At 43.8% G+C, this 27274-nt stretch overlaps 1 non-coding gene across 1 annotated transcript; it reads left to right on the forward strand.

Moving 5' to 3' along the window:
* Positions 1-22546: 22546 nt before the first annotated feature.
* LOC119931951 lies at positions 22547-22684 on the forward strand. Its single transcript, XR_005452246.1, has one exon. It is a non-coding gene; the product is annotated as a small nucleolar RNA SNORA7 (small nucleolar RNA).
* Positions 22685-27274: the final 4590 nt, after the last annotated feature.

Raw genomic sequence — 27274 nt, forward strand, 5'->3', positions numbered from 1 at the left:
TTGGGCAAGTCACTTAACTTCTCTGGGCCTCAGTTCCCTCATCTGTAAAATGGGGATTAAGACTGTGAGCCCCACGTGGGACAACCTGATCACCTTGTAACCTCCCCAGTGCTTAGAACAGTGCTTTGCACATAGTAGGTGCTTAATAAATGCCATTATTATTATTATTATTATGTCTATTAAAAAAACAGAGTCAAAAACAAGTACCTACTTCCACGTTTAAGACCTCAAACTGCGGTCCCTCTTCAATGACAATTTTCATCCTGCCTAAACTCTAGGCTAATTCAGTAAAAGTCAATCTGGAGGTTCAGAGTTTGAAACATTCCCATTGGCACATTTCTACCGTGACCATAATCGTCCCTACAACAGAAATATCCTTTTAGGTTGCACAATAACTATAGCACTAATTATTACCATTGCCATTTATTATTTATGGTCCCAAATGTGCATTCTGCACTTTATAAAACACAACAACAGACAAGATCCCTGCCCCAGGTAGTTCGTATTTAGATGAATACAAAATTCCAGACTGTGGCATTCTGGGTGGAAAGAGCATTGCAATGAGTGGTGGGAAACATATTGCTGGCTGGAGTCCTAATTCAGCCCAGAGCTTTTTGACGTCTGTGTTATTATGCCACAGAGGAGAGCAATTCAGATTGTCCATTAGCTCACTGGTACTGTCTAAGTTACACACTGCACCGGCTCTTCTAGGTGAACAACTTGCTCTATTAACTCTCCATTTGCTGTTTTTAAACGGGAGGAAAAAAAAAAAAAAACTATTTACAGTGCATCTATATTAGCAAATGCTCTCCGGTGTGTGATTTGGGTTAATTACCGCTGCAGTCATTTTGGGTTTTTAGCACAGTTTCTATTTCAGTAAGCAAAACTCAGCATATCTCTGCATTGCTATAGTGGCTTGTGCCAAAAATTAATTCCTAATGTAAACCACTGAAATAAGCCAGAGTAAAGCCAAGCATCAAAACAGAGCATTACAACTTTGCAATTAGGAATGAGCCTCAGAGAGGCACGTTCAGAGATTCTAGAGAGGAAAAGCAACCTCCCAATATATTCTCAAAATGACAGTGTCTCTTCGGGCAGGAAATTCCCCAAAGCCTCAAAGATTTGCTCTGATGAATCCTCTGAGTGATTCTGATTGGGTATTAGACTAGAGAAAATTCCACCCCCAATATGTGGAAATAAATAAAGCGTGGTATTTTTTAAGCACTTACTATAGGCCAGGTACTGTACTAGGCACTGGGATGGATACAAGCAAATCAGGTTGGACATATTCCCTGTCCTACCAGGGGCTCAGAGCCTCAATTCCCACCTTCTAGATGAGGGAACTGAGGCAGAGAGGAGTGAAGTGACTTGCCCAAGGTCACAGAGCTGATATGTGGCAGAGCCGAGATTAGAACCCACGACCTTCTGACTCCCAAGCCTGGGCACTTGGCCACTATTTTTCCTCTATCATCTCTTTTCCCACTTCCATTCTGCCCTGTATGTCACACTCCTTCACCTCCCAGACTCTGGCAGGGAAGACACCTGTTCTGGGAGATAATAATAATAAATAATAATAATAATAATAATAATAATAATAATAATGATAATAATAATAATAATAGCATTTATTAAGCGCTTACTATGTGCAAAGCACTGTTCTAAGCACTGGGGAGGTTACAAGGTGATCAGGTTGTCCCATGGGGGGCTCACAGTCTTAATCCCCATTTTCCAGATGAGGTCAATAAGGCCCAGAGAAGTCAAGCGACTTGTCCAAAGTCACACAGCCGACAATTGGAGGATCTGGGATTTGAACCTATGGCCTCTGACTCCTAAGCCCATGCTCTTTCCACTGAGCCATGCTGCTTCAAGACTCCATCCCCCAAACTATGTTGGAAGAGGGGAGCCTGGGGGCCCCTCCATCAGCTCCTCCCTCTGTACCCAACTTTCTCTTGACAGAGAAAACCATTTCCAAACAGCATCAATGAATCAATTCACCTCTGAACTTGGGAAGGTGACCAAACTCAGCTGAAGTGAGAGGGCCCAGGACGGGAGCACGTACATTTAGCTAGGATTCCTCCATTGCATCTTACCGAACTCAAACCCTCTCTTAGGCTCCAAGAGCTCCCTCCCCAGAGCCACTTTTGGAAAAAACAACATGGAGATGTTTTGACTATGCGAATGACTCACGTTTGGTGTAGAAAATGAAGGTATTTATTTGCAGAAGTGGTGTGCTACTAGCAAACCAGAAGCAGCGTGGCCTTGTGGGAAGAGCACGGGCCTAAGAGTCAGAGGACCTGGATTTGACTCCTGGCTCTACCACTTACCTGCTGTGTGACCTTGAGCAAGTCACTTCACTTCTCTCTGCCTCAGTTCCCTCATCTGCAAAATGGGGATTCAATAGCTGTTTTTCCTCCTACTTGGACTGAGAGCCCCATGATGGACACAATTATCTTGTGTCAAACCCAGCACTTAGTACAATGCTTGATGCTTAGCTTGACACATATAATTATTATTGTTGTTATTTTAAAACTACCTCTGGCATTGCCCCCATTTTATGGAAATGAGAACTGAGATATTGGAAGGAGGAGGGAACTAGCAAATAGCACTAGGGGTTTCTGGCTCCTGAGTTAGGATTCTGACTACTACGACTCCTCACTGCTTTCATGAAGTTTGTATACAGTTTGACTTGTTGCTTTATAACTTTCTTCTTCTGAGAAGCAGCATGACTTAGTGGATAGAGCACGGAACTGAGAGTCAGAAGGGCCTGAGTTCTAATCCCAGCTCCTCCACACGTCTAATGTGCCACCTTGGGGAAGTCACTTCACTTCTCTGGGCCTCAGTTACCTCATCTGTAACATGGGGATTAAGAATGTGAGTCCCACGTGGGACAGGGACTGTGTCCAACCTGCTTACCTTGTATCAGAGAAGCAGTGTGGTTTAGTGGAAAGAGCAAGGGCTTGGGAGTCAGAGGTCGTGGGTTCTAATCCTGGCTCCGCGACTTGTCAACTGTGTGACTTTGGGCAATCACTTAACTTCTCTGTGCCTCAGTCACCTCATCTGTAAAATGGGGATTACGACTGTGAGCCCCACATGGGACAACCTGATTACCTCGTATCTACCCCAGCACTTAGAACAGTACTTGGCACAAAGTCAGTGCTTAACAAATACTATTATTATCATTATTATTATTATTATTATTATCTACTCCAGAGCTTCTAACAGTGCTTAGCCCAGAGTAAGTGGTTGGCAAGGACCATTATTATAATTATTAATATTGTCTAAAGGTTTCATTTGCATATTGTACCTGGCAGAGAGTGAAACCTGCAAAAAGGAAGAACCTGCCCCCCCACACCTTGAATCTGTCAGGTTAGGAAACAGGAAGGGGCCAAACAAAAAGACGTCTGCCTCCTAAGTGGGGTTAGTTGGTCTTGCCGTCCAAGACTGTTTCCTGTCTCACCTCTGCTTTGTAATTGTGCTCATTTCCTTGTCTACTGATCTACTCAGGAAGACAATGGTTTGTGGCCTGGATCCAGTGAAATAATTCCCTGCCTTACTTAAGAAAACACTCTCCTGTCTCCATCAATCAGGGAGCTGGAATTCAGAGGCAGCGCTCCACAGAAAGTCACAGATGTTTTATTTATGCTCCGGTTTCTTTAAGAAGGAAATGAAGCCACACCATGCTACACATCTCGGTTCCTATTATTCATGAGCCTAAGGTACAACAAGGTTGGATAAATGAAATGAGAAAAGCATTCAATCAAATCTTGATGAAATAAACTAATTAGGGAAATTACACCTCCATAATGATGTTAATTGTGCAGACATGAAATCTCGCTGTATCGCTCTGCTTCTCAAGACTTGTTCTGGCCTGGCATCTATGAGGGCATATTTCTGAAAGGATTGGTAAATTATTTGGAAGGATTGGGGAAGAAATAGCTCATGTGGTCATTGGTGATGAAGCCAACTCGATGCCCTTGCTGGTTTATCTCCCTTCAAGGTGCCTTAAACCTGACACCTTGAAGACCGTCTTCATGATTTTGCCTTTACTACAGAAGAGACAGATTCATTCAACCAATTGTATTTATTGTGCACTTACTGTGTGCAAAGCACTGTATTAATATCTTTCATTTTTAAGAAAATGCAATCATCTGCTAGGCCAGAATCTGATTTGGTCTGAAACAGGAGATCGTTTAGGCCTGACTCTCTTTATTCTCTAGCCAAATGTCCAGTCAATCAGCCAGTCAGTCAGTCATATTTATTGAGCACTTAACTAGGTGCACAGCGCTGTACTAAGTGCTTGGGAGTGCTCTGCACAAAGTAAGCTCTCAATAAATACGATTGAATGAATGAATGAATAGGAGAGTACACTATAACGATATAATATAATATCATGTATAATGTAATATGTGTCCCCTGTATTTCTGTTCTAAACCATGCCCATTTCCCCATGATTGGGATTCTTCTTTGAAGAAGTGATACATACATTGCCATTCAAGTTGTCTGCTGTGTGACCTAGGGTAAGTCACTTCACTTCCTCTGTGCCTCAGTTCTCTCACCTGTAAAATGGGAATTAAGACTGTGAGCTCCATGTGGGACAGGAACTGTGTCCAACCCGATTAGCTTGTAACTACCCCAGCACTTAGAATAGTGCGTAGCACATAGTAAGGACTTAACAAATACAACAAGTATTACTATTATTAATAATAATAATTAGTCCATTAGTGCTAGGGGACTTCATCCACAAATGGAAAATTGGGGGAAATGTTACTACATTTAATCTGTGACTTTGGCGAGAATTTAAGTCACAAATACAACATGATGGCCAGAGTTAGATTCTGGCTTTGGTGACTCCAGGAGAGTGGAAGTCAAGGAAATCCAGTCTAGGGTTTGCTGCTTGTTTAGCCCAGAATAGAGTCCCAATTTAGACCAGACCAGAGAGGATGGAAATTTGGGGGAACTACCTGCTAATCATGGGGCTGATGACATTGAAAAGCAGCATGACCTAGTGGCAAGAGCCCAGGATTGGGGATCAGAGGACATGGGTTCGAATCCCAGCTCTGCCACTTGTCTCCTGCGTGACTTTGGGCAGGTCACTTCACTTCTCTGTGCCTCAGTTACCTCATCTGTAAAATGGGGGTTAAGACTGTGAGCTCCACATGGGACAACCTGATTACCTTGTATCTACCCTGGTGCTTAGAACAGTGCTTGGCACATTGTAAGTGCTTAACAAATAGCAAAATTATTAACATTATTATTTGTCCAAATATCAGAGTAGCCCAGATACTGTCCTCCTCTGGTCCCCATTCCTCAGTTTGACCTCAGAGAATTCAGCAAGGAATGGTAAACATTTTTCAGGCTGGTAAAAAATTGCTGTGGGGAAGGACAGGTTTTCTTTACTCAGTCTGTAAGGCAGTTCAAATGTAAAGAACAGAGGAAATGAGTTTAAATTCAATCACAACTCCAACTCCAAAGTCACCAAGGACAGACAGTGCACTTGTCTGATCAGGATGGATGGCTGGACTTCTCATCGGAGCAGTAGACTAATAATAATAATAACTGTAGTATTTGTTAAGTACTTACTATGTTTCAAGCACTGTACTAAACCCTGGAGTGGATCCAAGCAAACTATGCTGGACACAGTCCCTGTCCCATGTGAGGCTGTCTCAATCCCCATTTTACAGAAGAGGTAACTGAGGCACAGAGACGTGAAGTGACTTCCCAAGATCAAACAGCAGATGAGTGGTGGAATGGGAACCCGTGATCCTCTGACCTGACTCCCAGGGCTGTTTTCTATCCATTACTCCATGCTGCTTCTCATGGAGTTGAAGAGTCTCTGTCCTGAGATCTCACTTCTGAGACCTTGTGCAGAGCACAAGATTTTGGTGCAAGTGGTTTGGGTAGAGTGAAGAGTTAAAAGAGCAAAGTTGGGGTCCTGACTCCACTATTCCTTGTCTAAAAAGCCACCTCTATCCTAATCAGGCCTTCCCTTCAGACACCTCCACTTATCTGTTTCTTTGTAATTGAGTCCCTGACCCTTTTGCACTGTAAGTCCCTCTATCAACTGTAAGTTCTCAGGGCTCTGCTCAGAGTAATCCCTCAGTAAAGATCACTGATAATCATTTACACTTATTCTCATGATCTCTTAACTAGGGTTAAGCAGCGTGGCTTAGTAGATAGAGCATGACCTTGGGAGTCAGAAGGACATGAGTTCTAATGGGCGAGTCACTAGACTTCTTCGGGCCTCAGTTGCCTCATCTGGAAAATGGGGACTAAGAGCATGAGCCCCATGTGGGACGGGGGCTGTGTCCATCCTGATTAACTTGTATCTACCCCAGCCCTTAGAATAGTGCTTAGCACTTAGTAAGTACTTAAGCAGTACCATAATTATTACTATTATTATTATTAGGGTATATTTCTCCATTTACACTTGTCTTCTATACATTGTAAGATCCTCAAGGTCAGGGATCACATTTTATTCTTCTTTCTGACTTTTCTCAAGCACCTTGAGCCAACAGCTTAGAGAACTCTGGAAACGGTATACAAGGCCAATTTTTTAGTATGTGGGTGGCGGGGGGGGTGACTTTTGATGAATGGAAATATTAGAGGGGGAAAAATTCTGATCTTTGTCCTCCCATAGGGCTGTAACACCATGCTATCCTCAGATATCTATCTGTTAAAAGCTCAGATTGATGTACACATTAAGGATAGCTCCCTGTTGTGATCATTTGTTCTTAGAAAGTTTTTCTTGGTGCTCTGAATATGTGTTCTGGGATCTCCAGCTCTCTCTCTCTCTGTAACTCTCTCCCTTTTTTACTCCTCCCCCTTTATCTGATGTAAATAAAAGGGAAGGAAGTATGAAAACACTGAATATAGAGCCATGGATCATCACTTGGCCACATGTCTGCTGTGTGACCTTGGGCAAGGCACTTAACTTCTCTGGGCCTCAGTTACCTTATCTGTAAATGGGGTTTAGGATTGTGAGCCCCACGAGGGACAGGTACTGTGTCCAACCTGATTAGCTTGTATTTACCCAAGCACTTAGAACCCTGCTTGCCTCATAGAAAGCACTTAACAAGTACCATAATTATCATTTATTACCTCCTCTGAATTATTTTACTCCTGAATGCTGCAAGGCTGAGCCTGCAAGAAATGGTAAGGATTTGGAGAAGACTTTTTCTCTTCTGGAACTACAGGGTACTCCTTCTCCATTGGATGGTATAATGATAATAATAATAATGGTGTTTGTTAAATGCTTACTATGTTCCAAGTGCTGTACTAAAGTGCTGGAGATAATCAGGTCCCACATAGAGCTCACAGCCTAAGTAGGAGGGAGAACAGGTATTGAATCCTCATTTTGCAGATGAGGGAACTGAGGCACAGAGAAGTGAAGTGACTTGCCTAAGATCACACAGCAGGTAAAGTGGTTGAGCCCAAGCCAACTGAAACCATGTTTCCAGGAGCTAAATCAATTTATTTCAGGTGAAGGTCGTCAAGAAGGGAAAATCCCACTGAACACAGCCCCTTTTTGTGATAACCAGCCAGGAAAGCACGGGGGGGCTGGTTGTTATGAGAAGCAGCGTGGCTCAGTGGAAAGAGCATGGGCTTTGGAGTCAGAGGTCTTGGGTTCAATTCCCAGCTCCGCCAGTTGTCAGCTGTGTGACTTTGGGAAAGTGACTTAACTTCTCTGGGCGTCAGTTCCCTCATCTGTAAAATGGGGATTAAGACTGTGAGCCCCCCGTGGGACAACCTGATCACCCTGTAACCTTCCCAGTGCTTAGAACAGTGCTTTGCACACAGTAAGTGCTTAATAAATGTCATTATTGTTATTATGGCAAAAGGGAAATGTTGTATCCACATCATTCAGACAAGCCCATGCAAGAAAACATTGAGTCTTTGCTTTGGTGGAGTAGACACAGCCATAACTGTCAGGAAGGCTGGAAAATGAAAGCTATAAATCAGTGGCATTTATTGAATCCCTATTCCATGCAGAGCACTATACTGGGGCTTGGGAGAATCCAATAAAGTAGATAGATATGTGTCTTGTCCTCAAAGAACCTTAGATCAACAGCAAGCATGAGACTTGCAGGTTTTCTGGATTTCTTCCAAGCTTCCATGATGATCTCTAGACCTTAAGCTTGCTGTGGGCAGAGAATGTGTCTACCAACTCCGTTGTATTTTATTCTCTCTAGTACTTAATTCAGGGTTCTGCAATCAGTAAGTCAGTCTTATTTATTGAGTGCTTATTGTGTGAAGAGCACTGCACACAGTAAGTGCTCAATAAATACCATTGATTGATGATCTGGGTGTCCTGCTCCTTATCCCATTGACCCCCAATACGGTGTGACATCACAGCTCTGCAGTGTACTCTTTTTCACGGGTCCTTACAAGGTGATGCCATATTACTCCTACTTCAAAACTAACCATGATGAAGCCAGATTACCTGACTCGTACTCTATTCTAAATATCCAGACCCAGGTCACCCAAAACAAATTCAAATGATCGTTTCAGCAAAAATACATTTCCAGGGCAAACCCATGATATTCTTCTGTGGGAATTAGCAATGTTTGAAAAAGTCAATTCCAGAAGAGCAGGCAGTCATCTTGCCCCTTTCATTTGCCCCGTGTTCTGCAGGGTCAACAAAACAGACATTAAACTAACTCCACTACCCAACGGAACTGAAAACTGTTTTGCTAAGCCATCAAAAAACCTGTTCAGTGCTGTCAAAACCAGAAAATGGATTGTAAGAGATTGTGATGCACAGACCTAAATGTCACTTATCATCTCTTCTGCCTAAATGAACGGGCTTTCAGTAGTCACCTAAACCTGATGAAATGGAGGTTCTTTTTTTTTTCCCTAGGGTTGGTGGGGCATTTGTTCGCTTTAGAGGTGACCTCGTAAAAGGTAAATTTGTTTCTCCTGAATTCGTCGAAAATGTGGTGCTGGGGGAGATGAGGAGTGGCAAGATTAAAATCCAGTTTCTTTGGAGGTGTCAGTTTGGACCATCCTACGGGAATAATAACAATAATAATAACAATACATTTGTTAGGCATTTACTATGTGCCAGGCTAAGTGCTGGGTTGGATACAAGCAATTTGCTTTGGACACAGTCCCTGTCCCACATAGGGCCTCCAGTTTTAATCTGCATTTTACAGATGAGATAACTGAGGCACAAAGAAGTGAAGTGATTTGCTTCAGGTCAAACAGCAGATCAGTAGTAGAGCTGAAATTGTAACTCAGGTCCTTCCAACTCCCAGGCCCATGCCCTATCTACTAGTCCACACTGCTGGTACCCACCTGGACCCCAGAGTGCTAGCCTGGCATACTGGGAGTAGAGCCCGGGAGTAGGAAGGTCATGGGTTCCCTCCCTGGCTCTGCCAGTTGTCTGCTGTGTGACCTTGTACAAGTCACTTCACTTCTCTGTGCTCCAGTTACCTCATCTGTAAAATGGGGAATAAGACTGTGAGACCTATGTGAGACAGGGACTGTGTCCAACCTGATTTGCTTGTATCCACCCCAGCGCTTAGCACAGTGCCTGACACATAGCAATTAAGTAATAATAATAATTATTATTATTATAAAGAAGGTAATAGCCTGTTCTCAGTCCCTGCTGCCAGCAAGATTCAAAGAAGGCCTCCTCTCCTGACATACATAATCCTCCATTGCCGTGTCATGCTGTTTCAATGAATAAAAATGGCTCCCTGGTCTGGATAGAGCTGTCCATAAAACCAGACAGGAAGAAGGGCTCAAATACAAGACCCACTGGGTCTGATGGAAGAGAAGATGCCAATCACAGTCCCCAGATTCTGTAGGAAAGATGACAAGTACCGTGACAGGCCTTAAATCTACACCTCTGTATTTTCACACAAATCTTCCCTGTGACAGGTCTTTCCGTCCTCCACCACACTGTGTCCAGTCAACAACTGCCAAATAAAATGGAGAGTTATGGACATTATCCAGATCACTGAGACATACAGTAAAGCATCTGCATTAGTAATTGTGGTATTTATTAAGCACGTACCATGTGCAAGCATTCGTTCATTCAGTCAGTCATTTTTAATTGAGCTCTTACTGTGTGTGGAGCATGGCTCAGTGGAAAGAGCATGGGCTTTGGAGTCAGGAGTCATGGGTTCAAATCCCGGCTCTACCAACTGTCAGCTGTGTGACTTTGGGCAAGTCACTTAACTTCTCTGGGCCTCAGTTACCTCATCTGTAAAATGGGGATTAAAACTGTGAGTCTCCCGTGGGACAACCTGATCACCTTGTAACCTCTCCAGCACTTAGAACAGTGCTTTGCACATAGTAAGCGCTTAATAAATGCCATTATTATTATTATTATTATTATTATTATTATTATTATTGACTCTAAATGACCTGGGTATTTATGTCAATTCTTCTGATGTTTGGAATCCTAGAATCTTCGATCCCTAAAGCCAGTCATCAAATTTCTCCTTTCCTCAGTCGATGACTGGTATTTACTGAGTGCTTATTGTTGCAACGCACTATATTAAGTGCTTGGGAGAGTACAATATCACAGGGTTGGTAGACATGATTCCTGCCCACAAGGAACTTATAGTCTAGATCCCTGCAAAAGGATCATTTTAAAGAATCCTGTTACAGATGGCTGACTATTCTCTCCTTAAATGCCTCCAATCTTCCTTGGAAAACTGTTCCACTGCCCAACATGCTTGATACTAAGAAAATGCTGCAATTAAGTCTTGTTCTTGAAATATAAACCCTTTTTCCTCTCTCAGTAGAGCTAGAAAGTGGTGTAAGTAACTCCTACTACAACTGAGGGCTATAATAAATGACTCTCAGGGTTATACCTACACTAGCAAATTTTCCAAATAATTCAGGTGAAAAAAAAAACACTTTGGACTCAATTTTCCAGATAGACTGTATGGCAAGGGAAGTTAGTTTTACCCCCTTAGTAATCATATTATTTCCAAGTTTAGGCATAAGGACACATATATGATATAAGTCAGACCACTGTCATCTCACCCACTGTGGGGACCAGTCTGGTTGGGCCCAGACTTATACAGCGTTTCATGGTTCCTTCCTTGGCTTCCATCTTAAAAATCAGGAATATTCCCTCTAACCCTCACTTTACCTTTAATAATCTCTTGCCTCATGAACCTATTTAAACTTTTATTAAACCTGCCTAAAATCCTTATCCCTTCCTTCTCACACCCCTCCTTGTAACCCAAAATGTATATCTTGGCTTTAAGGAACTCAATCAGCTCTCTCTCTGCTACTTACTCCTCTCCCACTACGACCCATACTGCACATTTCACTCCTCTAATACCAGGATACTCACTGTACTTCTTTCTCATCTCTCGCCACCAATTCCTTGCTCACAGCCTTCCTCGAGCCTGGAACTTGCTACTCTCCTACTATAACCCAGCCCACATACTTTACTCCTCTACTGTACCTCAATTTTATCTATCTCACAGCCAATTTCTTACCCGTGGCCAGCCTCTGCCCTGGAACACTCTCCCTCCTCCTATATGACAGACAATTACTCTTTCCCACTTCAAAGCCTTATTGAAGGCACGTCTCCTCCAAGAGGCCTTCCCTAACTAAAACTTCATTTCCTTTTCTTCCACTCTTTCCTGAATTGCCCTGACTTGCTCCCTTTATTCATCCCCCCTGAAACCCCACAGCACGTATGCCCATATCCATAATGTATTTACTTATATTAATATCTGTCTCCCCCTCTAGACTGCATGCTCAATGTGGACAGAGAATGTGTCTGTCATAGGGTACTCACCCAAGTGTTTAGTACAGTGTTTTGCACACAGTAAGCACTCAATAAATATGATTGATTGATTGGAACTCTCTCCCCCATCGTATCTGACAGACCATCACTCTCCCCATCTTCAAAGCTCTACTAAAACCATCTCTCCTCCAGGAAGCCTTCCCCGATTAATATCTCATCTTCTCACCCTAGTCTCCCTCCTTTCTGTGTCATATATATAATGTATTTATATAATTTATATATTTATGCTGTGCTTTTTGTGTGCAGAGCACTGTACTAAGCACTTGGGAGAGTACAATACAACATAGTTGGTAAACAGGCTTTCCCTACCTGTAATTCATTTTAACAACTTTCTCCCCAACTAGATTATCAGATCCTTAAAGGCAGGGATTGTGTCTATCAACTCTGTTATAGTGTTCTCTCCCAAGTGCTTAGTACTGCTCTCTACACACAATAAGTGCTGAACCAATCAAGCCTGTCCCAGCATCGACCAGGCCCACGTCATCCCCCGGGCCTGGAATGCCCTCCCTCTGCCCATCTGCCAAGCTAGCTCTCTTCCTCCCTTCAAGGCCCTGCTGAGAGCTCACCTCCTCCAGGAGGCCTTCCCAGACTGAGCCCCTTCCTTCCTCTCCCCCTCATCCCCCTCTCCATCCCCCCATCTTACCTCCTTCCCTTCCCCACAGCACCTGTATATATGTATATATGTTTGTACATATTTTTTACTCTATTTATTTATTTATTTATTTTATTTGTACATATCTATTCTATTTATTTTATTTTGTTAGTATGTTTGGTTTTGTTCTCTGTCTCCCCCTTTTAGACTGTGAGCCCACTGTTGGGTAGGGACTGTCTCTATATGTTGCCAATTTGTACTTCCTAAGCGCTTAGTACAGTGCTCTGCACATAGTAAGCGCTCAATAAATTGATGATGATGATGATGATGGTATTTATTGAGAACTTACTGTGTGCAGGGTGTTGAACTAAGCACTAAGGAAAGTAAGATACAATAATAAATACCATTGATTTATGGATTACTCTCATTTGAGAATTTATCTTAACCTTAATGAACCTATTGAAGTCTTTGACCAACACCCTCCAGGAAAAAATTGAACTGTTTCCTTTAAGATAAGTAGAGGTACAGAAATCCTGACATACATGAACAGCTCTAGCATGAGGAAGGGGTTACTGAGTAATTCTCTCCCAAACACCACGGCAGTGAGGAGAAGCAACAGAGAGCCTTATCTCTCTCCCACCCCAACAATGCGGTGAATATCTTGTCGGTCTAGAGGAGACCTTTTCCCCAGTAACTTTGACTGATTGCACAACCAGTGAGCCAAGTATGTCCTTTGGGAGACCGAGTACAAGTTTCCCATATTTCCATTCATTGCCAAGATGTGTCATCCCCTTTATATTTTCTCCCATCCACTAAAACACGCCTCTCCTCCAGGAATAATCTCCTGAGGGCCGAACATCCTCCTTGTTTGCATCTTGCCTACATGAGTCTAGGCTTCCCTCCCAACACAGAAGCCATATCTGTGTGGATTCTCCACTGTCTCCAGCACTGTCGGCTTGACTTAGCGCTAATAAAAACAATATGCCAGTAGGACGCTTGGTGTCCCCAGGAAACGGTCTTGGAAGGAAATATTTAGATAAACAAACCTGTTCCTAATGAATGGACCTCCTACATTTACTCCCCCTTAATGGGCAGCCAAAGGGAAAAGAGACAGAAGAGTCACAACAGCGTGGGGTTGGGCGAGGAAAGAGAAGGCTGCAGATGAACTGGACGGCCAAGAAGTCGACCGGTTTAACCGTCCTGGAAATAGGTGGGAGGCTGAAGGGGAGGAAAGGAGATGGGGTCATCGTGACACTGAGCAGCGTAGCTCAGTGGAAAGAGCATGGGCTTTGGAGTCAGAGGTTATGGGTTCAAATCCCAGCTCCACCACGTGTCTGCTGTGTGACCTTGGGCAAGTCACAACTTCTCTGAGCCTGTTACCTCATCTGTAAAATGGGGATTAAGACTGTTAGCCCCAAGTGGGACAACCTGATGACCTTCTATCCCCCACAGTGCTTAGAACAGTGCTTTGCACATAGTAAGTGTTTAACAAATACCATCATCATTATTATTATTATTATTATAATGGATCAAGCAGTGTGGTTTAGTGGATATAGCATGGACCTGAGAGTCAGAAGGACCTAATCTGGGCTCCGCCACTTGCCTGCTGTGTGACCTTGGAAAAGTCACTTCACTTCTTTGGGCTTCAGTTACCTCATCTGTAAAATGGGAATAAGAGGGTGAGCCCCATTTGGGACAGGGACTGCATTGATCCCGATTAACTCGCATCAACCCCGGTGCTTAGAACAGTGCTTGGGACATAGTAAGCACTTAACAAATACTGTAATTACTATCATTAACATGTCCCTGGCTCCAGGAAGGTTACACTCAAGGGAATAATCAGCCTCTATTCCTCCTAGCCCAGCAGGCATGGAAGCCACACATCAGCCTCTCTCTCCTCATCCACTGGGATTTTAAAATTAGAGGACCACTGTGGCCTAGTGGATTGAGCAAAGGCTGGGAGTCAGAAGGATCTGGGTTCTAATTCAGGCTCCGCCATTTGTCTGCTATGTGACCTTGGGTAAGTCACGCCACTTCTCTATGCCTCAGTTACTTCATCGGTGAAATGGGGTTTGAAACTGTGAGCCCCACGCGGGACATGGACTGTCTCCAACCTGATGATGCTGTATCTACCCCAGCACTTAGAACAGTGCCTGGCACATAGTAAGCGCTTAACAAATACCCCACCCACAAATAAAATTTCACACTGTGCTGCTGTTTTTTAATTTTTTTTTAAAGTAAAATATGTCACAAAAATAAAAGTTAATTAGATGCCAAGGGGAAATAAGGGAGTGGAAAATCTCTAAATATGGTGTCAGCAAAATAAATCAGTTCCTCCACGCATGATTTTGGAAGCCTACGCAGATATTACAAATATAGGCAAGTTACTCCATTCATTATTGGCAAAAAAAATTGTGGCATAGGAGAGTCTGGGTAGGCTGTAGCATCCAACAATCTGGCAGCAAAGAGAGGTTGAGGGAGGGAAGCCGTTAAGCAATTTTTTTTCCTTATTTTGCTTGTTGTTATTCAGAAATTTAAAAATACAGAGGGAATGTGTTGTTCACTCAGACAGGAAAAAACACAACTTGTTTAAAAGTCTCTCAATCCCACTGTTTGGAAAACATGTTTTTGTCATTGCTGAGTGGGTCCTCTGAATTCTGAGTTTCTCAGACACAATTACCTGGGTGATTGAGAGAACAAAGTTCTTTATACTAAGTACAATTAATTTCCAATATCTCAAGTCACAGAAACCCATCTGTAGTACGTATGTATTTATACCCAGTCCTCAACCCATATGTATTCAATTGGACACTCCATGTTTTATTTTGATTACTCTGTTTGTAAATACTTTCATGTCTGTCTCCCCCATTACAGTGAGGACAGGGAATGCGGCACTTGCTTGTTTTGAATTTCTCAAGTGCGTGGTAAAGTGCATTGCAACCAGGAGTGCTTAATAAATGCTCTTACTATTATTATCACTACTACCAAGTAAATGCAGGAAAAGGCAGGGGGGAGAGATCATATTGTTAATAATAATTATTATATAGAACACATTATATCATAGTATTTATTAATAATAATAATAGGAAGCAGTGTGGCCTAAAAGAACACATGCCTGGGAGTCAGAGTGCCTGGGTTCTAATACTGGCTCCACCTCATTCCTATGTGACCTTGGAGAAGTCGTTTAACTTCTCTATGCTTAACAAGTACGACAGTAATAATAGTAATAACAATTCTGGCATTTGTTAAGTGCTTATTATATACCAAGCACTGTACTAAGCAATGGGGTGGGCACAAGAAATCAGATCAAACATAGTCTGTGTCCTACATGGGGCTCACAGACTAAATAGGAAGGGGACCAGTTTGTTTTATTGTGCTTGTTCATTCATTCTTTCATTCATTCAGTCGTATTTATTGAGTGCTTACTGTGTGCAGAGTACTGTACTAAGTGCTTGGGAAGTGCAAGTTGGCAACACATAGAGACAGTCCCTACCCAACAACAGGCTCATATTCTAGAAGGGGGAGACAAACAATAAAACAAAACAAGTGTTAAGCACTTACTGTGTGTCAAACATTGTTCTAAGTGCTGGGGTAAGTGCAAGTTAATTAGGTTGAACACAGTCCCTTTCCTGCATGGGGGCTCACAGTCTCAGGAAGGAGGTAGGAGGGGGCAAGGTGATTGAGTGCTTTAAAGCCAATGGTAAGGAGTGTCTGTTTGATGAGGAACTGGGTGGGCAACCACTGGAGGTTCTTGAGTAGTGGGGAAACATGGACTGGATGTTTCTGTAGAAAAATGATCTGGGCAGAAGAGAGAAGTGTGGACTGGAGTGGGAAGAGACAGGATGCAGGGAGGTCAGCATGGAGGCTGATACAGTAAAAAAGGCAGGTTAGGATAAATACTTGGATTTGTGGCTCAGTGCAAAGAACACGGGCTTTGGAGTCAGAGGTCATGGTTCAAATCCCGCCTCCGCCAATTGTCAGCTGTGTGACTTTGGGCAAGTCACTTCACTTCTCTGTGTCTCAGTTACCTCATCTGCAGAATGGGGGTTAAGACTGTGAGCCCCCCGTGGGACAACCTGATCACCTTGTAACCTCCCCAGCACTTAGAACAGTGCATTGCACATAGTAAGCACTTAATAAATGTCATTATTATTAATATGGTAGCAGTTTGAATAGAGAGAAAAGGACAGACTATAGCAATGTTGTGAAGCCTTAACTGACATGATTTATTGGTAGACTGAATATGCGGATGGATAGAGAGAGAAGTCAAGGATAAGGCCAAGGTTGCAGGCTTGTGAGATAGGAAGGATGATGGTGCTATCTACAGTGATGGGAAAGTAAGGAGGATGACAGATTTGGGGTGGGAAGCTAAGGAGCTCTGGTTTGGACAAGTTAAGTTTGAGTTGACAGCAGGACGTCCGAGTAGAGGTGTCTCAAATGCAGGAGGAATTGTGAGACTGCAGAGAGGGAGAGAGATCAGGGCCGGAGATGGAGATTTGGGAATCATCCACACAGTAGTTGAAGCCATGGGTGTGAATGAGTTCTCCAAGGGAGCGAGTGCAGACGGAGAATAGAAGGAGACCGAAAACTGAAGCTTGAGGGACCCCCATAGTTAGGAGGTGGAAGGAAGAGAAGGAGCCCACAAAAGAGACTGAGAATGAGAGGCCAGAGAAATAGGAGAACCAGGAGAGGACAGTGTCAGTGAAGCTGAGGTTGAGTAACGTTTGCAGGAGAAGGGGGTGTTCGATAGTGTTGATGGCAGCTGAGAGGTCAAGGAGGAGTAAGATGGAATAGAGGCCAAATGGATTTGGCAAGAAGGAGATCATTGGTGAACTTTGAGAAGGTGGTTTCTGTCCCCTTCTGAACTGTGTCTCCCCCTCTAGACCATAAGTTCGTTGTGAGCAGGGAATTGTTCTGTTATATTGTTATATTGTACCCTCCCAGGTACTTAGTACAGTGCTCTACACGCAGTAAACACTCAATAAATACTATTGATTGACTGAATGAAGGGGACAGAAGCCAGATTGGAGTTGGTCAAGGAGAGGAACTTGAGTTTGTGGGTTTAGACAAGTCGCTCAAGGAGTTCGGAGGGGAATGGTAGAAGAGAGATGGACTGATAGCTGGAGGGAGCCTTGGGGTCAAGGAAGGGTTATTTTAGAACAGGGGAGACATGGGCATGTTTGGGAGCAGTGGGGAAGAGGCCACTGCAGTGTGTACAGTTGAAAATGGTGGTCAGGAAGGGAAGAAAGGAGGGGAAGTGTGAAGTGATAATAATAATAATAATAATAACTGTGGCATTTGTTAAGCACTTACGTGCCAGGCACTGTATTAAGCACGGGGGTAGATACAAGGTAATTGGGTTGTGGGGGTCAGATGCGCAAGTGGTGGGGTTGATTTTGAGAGACCAGAAGGGACCCAGAGGAACAGGGCAAGAGACAGAGAGGGAGATAACCCAAGTAAGCTTGACAGATTTGAAGCAGGAGCATTGGAGAAAGACCCATTTCGAAGGAGCTTGGCTTTGCTGACTCAACCCGATCACTCTGAATTTGTATACAGCTTTAAAAATGTTTTTCCAGAGCTTTTTCATAACAAATGTCTTATTTCCACTGCACAACAAAGGCAATAGAGAGAGACAGGGTGGGGTGAGAGAGAAGACTGAGAAGAGACCCAAGATCCCAGAGAAACAGAAAATGCTGCTTATATACTAGCTAGTAACTCCTGGAAATAGGTAGGGGTAGCTGGGAGAAAAAGAAACCGGACTATTTTATCCCATTTTGCGGTTGAGGAAACTGAGCACTTACTACGTGCCAAGCACTGTTCTAAGCACTGGGGTAGATGCAAGATAATCATCTGTGCTCTGTCCACTAGGCCATTTACCTTCTCCACAAATATGCCCAGTGATATCATACAGATCCCTTTGCAGGAGTCAGCCGAAGCTCGGGGGTGGGAGTGGGGGGTGTTCTTGAGTCCACACACACACACACACACACACACACACACACACACACACACACACACACACTTTCCTTCAAATATGGTATTTGTTCAGCGCTCGCCCTGTGCCACGCGTTGTACTTGGGTGGATACAAGCAAATCAGGTTGGACACAGTCCCTGTCCCACATGGGGGTCACAACACAGTCTCATTCCCCATTTTACAGATGAGGTTACTGAGGCACAGGGAAGTGAAGCACCTTGCCCAGAGTCACATAGCAGACAAGTGGTGGAGCTGGGATTCGAACCCATGACCCTCTGACCCCTAGGCCCATACTCTATCCACTATGCTACGCTGCTTCTCACTTCTCTAAAGCCTTCACATCTCCTACCAGATTCCTGTAACAGGGGCACCACTTCTGAGCCATAGAACTCGACTGCAGAGCCCAAGGAGGGGAGAGACGGGACACTTCAGCAGATAAGCCAGCCTCAACTGCTTAATCCATGCCACACAGGAGGAGTCCAGCTGAAAACCAGAAAATGTTCTCTCTCGGGTGGGAGGGTTTGCTTAATGCTTCCCTAGCCTTGGCTCAGACAGAGTCCCTGGAATGACAGAACAGTGTGATCCCATAATTTTAGAGACACTAAAGGGGTTGCTTACTATGGAAACAGATTCCAGAGGCCAGGGAGCCAGCTCTAGCCCACTGGATCCATTCTGAGGGCTCCTCATCTTTGCCCTGGCCCTGGGGCTATGTGATACAATAGCGGAGGAGATTTCCCTCCCTACCCTCCTAATAATAATTATTATTATTATGCTATTTGTTAAGTGCTCGCTATGTGCCAGGCACTGTACTAAGTGCTGGGGTAGATGCAAGCAAATCAGGTTGGATACAATCCCTGACCCATGTGGGGCTCACAGTCTCAACCCCGCTTTTACAGATAAAGTAACTGAGGCCCAGAAAAGAAAAGTGATTTGCCCAAGGTCACACAGCAGACATGTGGTGGAGTCAGGATTAGAACCCATGACCTTCTGACTCCAAGGCCTGTGGTCTATCCATTATGCCAAGCTGTTTCCCTCTGTCCCTCTTCTGAGTATGGAACCACCCAGCTGGGAGTCCCACAGATGTACCAAAGCAAGGATTGTGTCTATATTGTGAGCACCTTAAGAATCAGGGCCCCTGTCTAATTCCTGATTCTGTATTCTTTCTCAGCATCAAGTACAGTGCTCTGCACACAATAAGTGCTTAAGAAATACTGTCACTACTACCAATCTATTATACTCACCCGAGACTTTAGTTCAGTGCTCTGCAATCAATAAATCAATTGATGATATTTATTGAGTGCTTACTATGTATAGAACACTCTACCTGTACAGTAGGGAATGTGTCTGTTTATTGTTGTCTCCCAAGCGTTTAGTACAGCTCTGCACACAGTATGTGTTCAATAAATACAAATGAATGAATGAATGAAGAGTTGGTAGTCACGTTCCCCGCCAAAAACGAGCTTATATTCATTCATTCATTCGATCATGTTTATTGGGTGCTTAATGTGTGCAGAGCACTGTACTAAGTTTTCAGGAAAGTATAATAAAACAATAGTGACATTCCCTGCCCACAATTAGCTTGCAGTCGATAGACATCAATATAAGTAAATAATAAAATTACAGATATGTACGTAAGTGCTGTGGGGCTGGGAAGGGGGAAGAGCAAAGGGAGCAAGTCAAGGTGATGCAGAAGGGAGTGGGAGAGGTGGAAAAGTGGGCCTTAGTCTGGGAAGGCCTCTTGGAGGAGATGTGCCTTCATTGAGGCTTTGAAGGGTGGGGAGAATAATTATCTGTTGGATTTGAGGAGGAAGGACTTTCCAGGCCAGAGGGAGGATTTGGGCTGGGATCAGAGGTGACAGGCGAGATGGAGGCACAATGAAAGAGCTAGCAATACAGGAGCAAAGTGTGTGGGAGGGATTGTAGAAGGAGAGAAGTGAGGTGAGGTAGGAGGGGGCAAAGCAACGGAGTGCTTTAAAGCCAATGGTGAGGAATTTTTGTTTGATATGGCAGTGGATGGGCAACCACTGGAGTTTTTTGAGGAGGGGAGAGACATGTCTCTGGAGGGGAGCCTAAGCACTTAATAAATATCACTTATCGACTTACTGATTGATTGGTTGAACCCTAGATATATCTTTTCTCACTACATTTTGACATTTAAATTACTTGGTTTGAACTCCTGAACTTTAATGGAGGTCCACAGGCAACGTTATGGTCTGGTGAGCTCAAAAGAACCTAGTCATTGCACTGAATGGCATGTGAATTCCCAGAAGGGCAAAGACACTTGCCAGTGCAGATGTAAGGAAAACAAAAGTTCTCCATGGTCAGATGATTTTATTGACGCTTATTGGCCCACACATTCTACTTGAGCAAGGGAGAGGGAGACCAGAGGACGTGAAATGGAAGGCTTTTGGCCACCCAATGAGCCAGAGACCGAGCCAGGACTGAGACACCCAAGATACTGGCTCCTGGTCATGACTGAAAAATCATGGAACTCTCCTCCTTGTGCTGCTGTTGCTGCTCACTAAAGCTGGAAGGCAAAGTGGCTTATGAAAGAAAGATTGTATTTTGGATGCCACCGTGACAATTTTCCCTAAGACAATTAACTCACCCCATATTTTTCAAATTCTCCAGTGGGGCTGGCACTGGTGACTGATGGTTTTTCTGCATACAAAGGGGAAAATGCAACTTCCAAGACCTCCCTCAAAATCTTGGAAAAAAAAAAAAGACTACACACATCCTCTATTGGTTACTCAGCTCTCCAGCCTCTGAGAAAATGAGGTCCGGACTCCCAGGAATTTCAGCTGATATTTTGGGGCTCCTTGTTCTAAGCATGGTAGACAAAGTTTGAAGGCATTTGCCATGTGAATGCCAAATTGACTGACTGATATAAGTGCTTACTATGTGCTGGGCACTGAACTAAGCACTGGGGGAGGTATGAGATAAACAGATTGGATGCTGTCCCTGTCTGATATAGGGCTCCTGGTCTTAATCCCCATTTTACAGATGAGCTCACCAAGGCACAGAGAAGTTAAGTGACTTACCCAAGCTCACCCAGCAGTCAATCAATCATATTTATTGAGTGCTCACTGTGTGCAGAGCACTGTACTAAGTGCTTGAAAGTGGCGGAGCCGGGATCAGAACACAGGTCCTCTGACTTCCAAGTCCGTGCTCTTTCCAGTAGCCCATGTTGCTTCACCTCTTGGATCAGTCATTTGAGCTCAGTTGAAATAGGGATATGTTCCCTTTAAACTGTAAGCTCATTGTAGACACAGGATGTGTTTGCTATAGTATTATATTGTATTCTCCCATTCATTCATTCATTCATTCAATTGTATTTATTGAGCACTTACTGTGTGCAGAGCACTCTACTAAGCGCTTGGGAAGTACAAGTTGGCAACATATAGAGATGGTCCCTACCCAACAACGGGCTCACAGTCTAGAAGGAATAATAATGGTATTTGTTAAGTATTTACTATGTGCAAAGCACTGTTCTAAGCACTGAGGGGATACAAGGTGATCAGGTTGCCCACATGGGACTCACAGTCTAATCTCCCATTTTACAGATAAGGTAACTGAGGCACAGAGAAGTTAAATGACTTGTCCAAAGTCACACAGCCGATAACTGGCGGAGCCGGGATTAGAACCCATGACCTCTGACTCCCAAGCCCGGGCTCTTTCCACTGAGCCATGCCCAAGCACTTAGTACAGTGTTCTGCACACAGTGAGCACTAAAGAAATACTACTGACTGTTCTTAAAAGCTTTCCTGAGGACTCTTACACACACATGCAGAATTGAAAACATATTAGCCCCACATTGAGGTTCCAATTCCTCGTACTTTCCCAATATCCTGACTCCCTGGAATGGCAATACCCTCAGCCAATTCCTCTGGCTACTCCCATCCCCTCCATCGAGCCCAGCATTCTCTACCCCACCCACTACCTCCCACCGTCTTGCTCCCCGCTCAGTTTTCATTTACGCACATCACTGGCCCGTTTGTATCAGTCTCTATCCTACTCCACCAGGGCACCAAGAATTAAGCTGTCAACAGCCATGTCGGGCTCAGACACTAAATTGATTGCACAGCTGGTTTTCATCTAACTTCTAGTGGACATCGTCTCAATCACCAAAACTCTCTTTCGCATTGTCTCCCAGATTGATAGGGAAATCCGGTTTCAGGATTGAAAGGACCTAAGAATCAAAACCCCCTCTCAGGGTCGCAGCTGGAGAGTTTCCAGTACTCTGCCAGTCTCGACTACGGGAGGTAGAGTCAAGCAGAGACCTACCCGTTCCATTCCTAGCTTGGGCAGTGTTTAGTGAGTGGAAGGCAATCTGCTACAAGTCAAAACTTACCTGTGCGACAGAGGCGAGGGTGGAGACTCAAGCTCATTGCGTGGAAGGAGGTACTGGAAAACCACTTCTGGATTTTGACCAAGAAAACTCTATGGATACACCACCAGAATGACTGCAAATGGAGGTGGGGCATTCTAGGAGAGATGTGTCCATTGAGTCGCCATGGGTCGGAAGTGACTCGACCACTTAAGACAAGACAAGAGTCAAAACAGACACCAGAGATTTTCAGCAGCCATCACCAGACAATGGTCTCCTGCAGTCATCAAACATCCTCCATAATACACTTATTTAATTGAAATAGTTTTCCCACCGGGAGTGGTTTCACAATGCACTCTAGCTATGTACCCCTTAATCACTTTGATACTTATCCTGACCCCGCGGTAAATAATAATAATAATAATAATAATAATAATAACGGCATTTATTAAGCGCTTACTATGTGCAAAGCACTGTTCTAAGTGCTGGGGAGGTTACAAGGTGATCAGGTTGTCCCACAGGGGGCTCACAGTCAATCCCCATTTTACAGATGAGGTAACAGGCACAGAGAAGTTAAGTGACTTGCCCAAAGTCACACAGCTGACAATTAATGGAGCCCGGATATGAACCCATGACCACTGACTCCAAAGCCTGTGCTCTTTCCACTGAGCCACACTGCTTCTAGTACTTATGTCAATATTATTATATACTATTATTTCCCCTATTTGTAATCTACTTTATTATCCATCTGATCCTGTAGACTGTAAAATCCTTGTGGACAAGGATCTCATCTACCAATTCTGCTGTACTGGACTTTTCCAATCTCTCAGTTTAGTGCTCTGTAAATGCTCAACAAAAACCATTGATAGATTGATTAATCAGAAGAAACAGTTGTGCACACATGAGTGGCATTGGTCCAGGTATAAATAATACACTACAAGTCTTCTAAATTCAGGGTTTTTCAAGAAAATGACACACATTATAGGAGACCTGAGCATATGTTAAATTAAATGCTTACGTGGTTCTACTTTGGGATGAGCAGCAAATAGATGAGAAAGATAAAATTTGAAGAAAATACAGATTTGAACCATATTTTCTTCTTGGGATTTGGAGTTTTCTATGGTATTTGGTAAGCATTTACTATGTGTCAGGCACTGTGCGAAGCACTGGGGTAGTTACAAGCAAATCACTTTGGACGAAATCCCTGTCCCACACAGACCTCATAGTCTCAATCCTCATTTCACAGATGAGGTAACGGAGCATAGAGAAGTTAAGTGGTTTGCCCAGTGTCACACAGCAGGTAAGGCGCAAATCTGGGATCAGAACCCAGGTCCTCTAACTCCCAGGCCTGAGGTCCATCCATTAGGCCACACTCTTTTCAGAGATCCTGTCAGCAGTGATAATCCTGAGCTGCTGGATTGTGTTGAGTTAATTTCAATCACTAAACCTTTCACACAGTTACTTAGCTGTTCTATTTTCTTTAGCCTGGAGCACACAAAGTCTGGATTTTAAATATGAGGTACCTTATGAAAATTGGTTCCTGCCAACTGGCTAGCCAAGGTATCGTACTGAAGACCTTTAATATTTGGTCTTTCTCCTCCGCAGTCATGTGTAGCAACCCCCAGAGGAATACAAATCATTTAGAGGAGTCCCCCACTCCCAAACACAGAAGAGTAGCCACCTTAAGCTGAAATAATCAACGGCCACAGTCCCTGCAAGTGATAATTGCTACTCCAGGCAAGCGAGACTTTATGTGGGTACATTATGGATAGGACGGTTGGTCATGACAAAGTGAAGATTGAGAGAGAAGTAGCATTTCCTAGTGGCTAAAGCCTGGGCTTGGGAGTCAGAAGGACCTGGATTCCAATCTTGGTTCTGCTACTTGTCTGCGGCATAACCTTGGGTAAGTCACTTGACTTCTCTGTGCTTGAGTTACCTCAGCTGTAAATTGGGGATTGATGTGGGACAGGGACTGTGTCCAACAAATTTTCTTGTATCTACCCCAGCGCTTAGCACAGTACCTGGCACATAGGTGGCATTTAACAAGTGCCACAATTATTATTATATTTATGGAGAAGCTATAAAGAGGAAGTTTGGAGGCCTCCCAAATGGGGACAGCCAGTATATTTCCCGTGCTTCTTTTAATATAGATCAGATCTGGCTGAGGAAGAGTGGGAGCCACGTCATTTACTGTGAGTACAATTGGAGATTTATAATGCAGGCTGACCTGGGGTCACAGGCCCTCGCCACCATGATACAATCACCCCAGAAATACATCTTGTAATGTTTGATGTCAACCAAAGTTATGACTATCCATTGATCCCACCACCCCACTATTCAAATCAATATTGTTTGATTCCTTACCGCAGGTAACAACCTCCTCATGATCCAACTACCCTGACAATGCAACCTGTAAGTGTGGTCCCTTGGAAAGAGCATTGGCTTGGGAGTCAAAGGATCTGGGTTCTAATCCAGGCTCTGCCACTTCCCTGCTGGGTGGCCTTAGGCAAGTGACTTAACTTCTCTTTGCCTCATGTTCCTCATTTGTAAAATGGGGATTCAATACCTGTTCTCCTTCCCATTTGGACCAAGAGCCCCATATGGGACTGGAACTGTGGTTGAACTGATTGTCTTATATCTACCCCCAGTGCTTATTACAGTGCTTGACACATAAAGCTTAGCAAGTATTATTATTATTATTTTCCTTACTATTAATCAATGGCATTTATTGAGCTCTTAATATTAATCTATTAATCAATGGTATTCATTGAGTGCTTAGAGAAGCAGTGTGGCTCAGTGGAAAGATCCCAGGCTTTAGAGTCAGAGGTCATGGCCCTGCTGAGAGCTCACCTCCTCCAGGAGGCCTTCCCAGACTGAGCCCCTTCCTTCCTCTCCCCCTCATCCCCCTCTCCATCCCCCCATCTTACCTCCTTCCCTTCCCCACAGCACCTGTATATATGTATATATGTTTGTACATATTTATTACTCTATTTATTTATTTATTTATTTTACTTGTACATATCCATCCTATTTATTTTATTTTGTTAGTATGTTTGGTTTTGTTCTCTGTCTCCCCCTTTTAGACTGTGAGCCCACTGTTGGGTAGGGACTGTCTCTATATGTTGCCAATTTGTACTTCCCAAGCGCTTAGTACAGTGCTCTGCACATAGTAAGCACTCAATAAATACGATTGATGATGATGATGATGATGGGTTCAAATCCCGGCTCTGCCATTTGTCAGCTGTGTGACTTTGGGCAAGTCACTTAACTTCTCTGTGCCTCAGTTACCTCATCTGTAAAATGGGGATTAAGACTGTGAGCCCCCTGTGGGACAACCTGATCACCTTGTAACCTCCCCCACGCTTAGAACAGTGCCTTGCATGTAGTAAGCACTTAATAAATGCCGTCATTATTATTATTACTACTATGTGCAGAGCACTGTACTAGGAGCTTGGGAGAGTACAACAAAATTAGGGTCACATTCCCTGCCCTTAACGAGTTTCCATTCTACAGGGGGAGTCAGTCATTAATACAAATACATCATTCATAATAAACAAATGAATCATGCTTAATGTATAATTTAAAGATTTGTGGGAAAGGGCTGTGGGTTTGTATCATGCACAGGCTATAACCTGGGTAATGATAACAACAACAACACCAATGATGATAATGACACATGATTATCATTATTATTATTATTCAAACTGTCACCAAATCCTGTCATTTCAACCTTCACGACATTGATAAATCCACCCTTTCCTCTCCATCCAAGCTGCTACTGTTCAAGCCCTTATCCTATCCCACCCTGACTATTGCTTCTCCCCACATGGGACAACCTGATTACCTTGCATCTACCCCAGTGCTCAGAACAGTCCTTGGCACATAGTAAGCGCTTAACAAATACCATCATTATCAGTATTATTTTACTTCCTTGCTGACCTTCCTACCCCTCATCTCTCCCCACTCCAGTCCATGCTTCACTCTGCTGTGTGCATTGTTTTATCAACAAAAACGTTCATTCCATGTCTCCCCACTCCTCAAGTACCTCCAATGGCTGCCCATCTACCTCCTCATCAAACAGAAACTCCTTGCCGTTGGCTTTAAGGCACTCAGTCAGCTCACCCATCCTACCTCACTTCGATGATTTTCTACTACAGTGCTCACACTCAGCTCCTCTAGCCCCAGCTTTCATGCTGTGCTTTGATCTTATCTATCTCACTGTCGACCCATTTCCCACATCTTCCCCCTAGCCTGGAACTCCCTCCCCTTCCATATATGCCAAACCACCACTGTCCCCACCTACAAAGCATTATTAAGGTCTCATCTCCTCCAAGGGGCCTTCCCCAGATAAGCCCTATTTTCCCCAGCTTGTTGATACAACCACCCCGGGAATACAATCTATATTGTTCAATACTTTAACCCAGGTTGCAACTTTCCACTGATACAGCGATCCCACTATACAAACAATACTGCTTGATGCCTTACCTAGAGAAGCAGTGTGGCTCAGTGGAAAGAGCATAGGTTTGGGAATCAGAGGTCATGGGTTCTAATCCCGGATCCACCACTTGTCAGCTGTGTGACTTTGGGCAAGTCACTTAACTTCT

The sequence above is a fragment of the Tachyglossus aculeatus genome, chromosome 8, assembly GCF_015852505.1.
Source record: "Tachyglossus aculeatus isolate mTacAcu1 chromosome 8, mTacAcu1.pri, whole genome shotgun sequence".
Taxonomy (NCBI): Eukaryota; Metazoa; Chordata; class Mammalia; order Monotremata; family Tachyglossidae; genus Tachyglossus; species Tachyglossus aculeatus.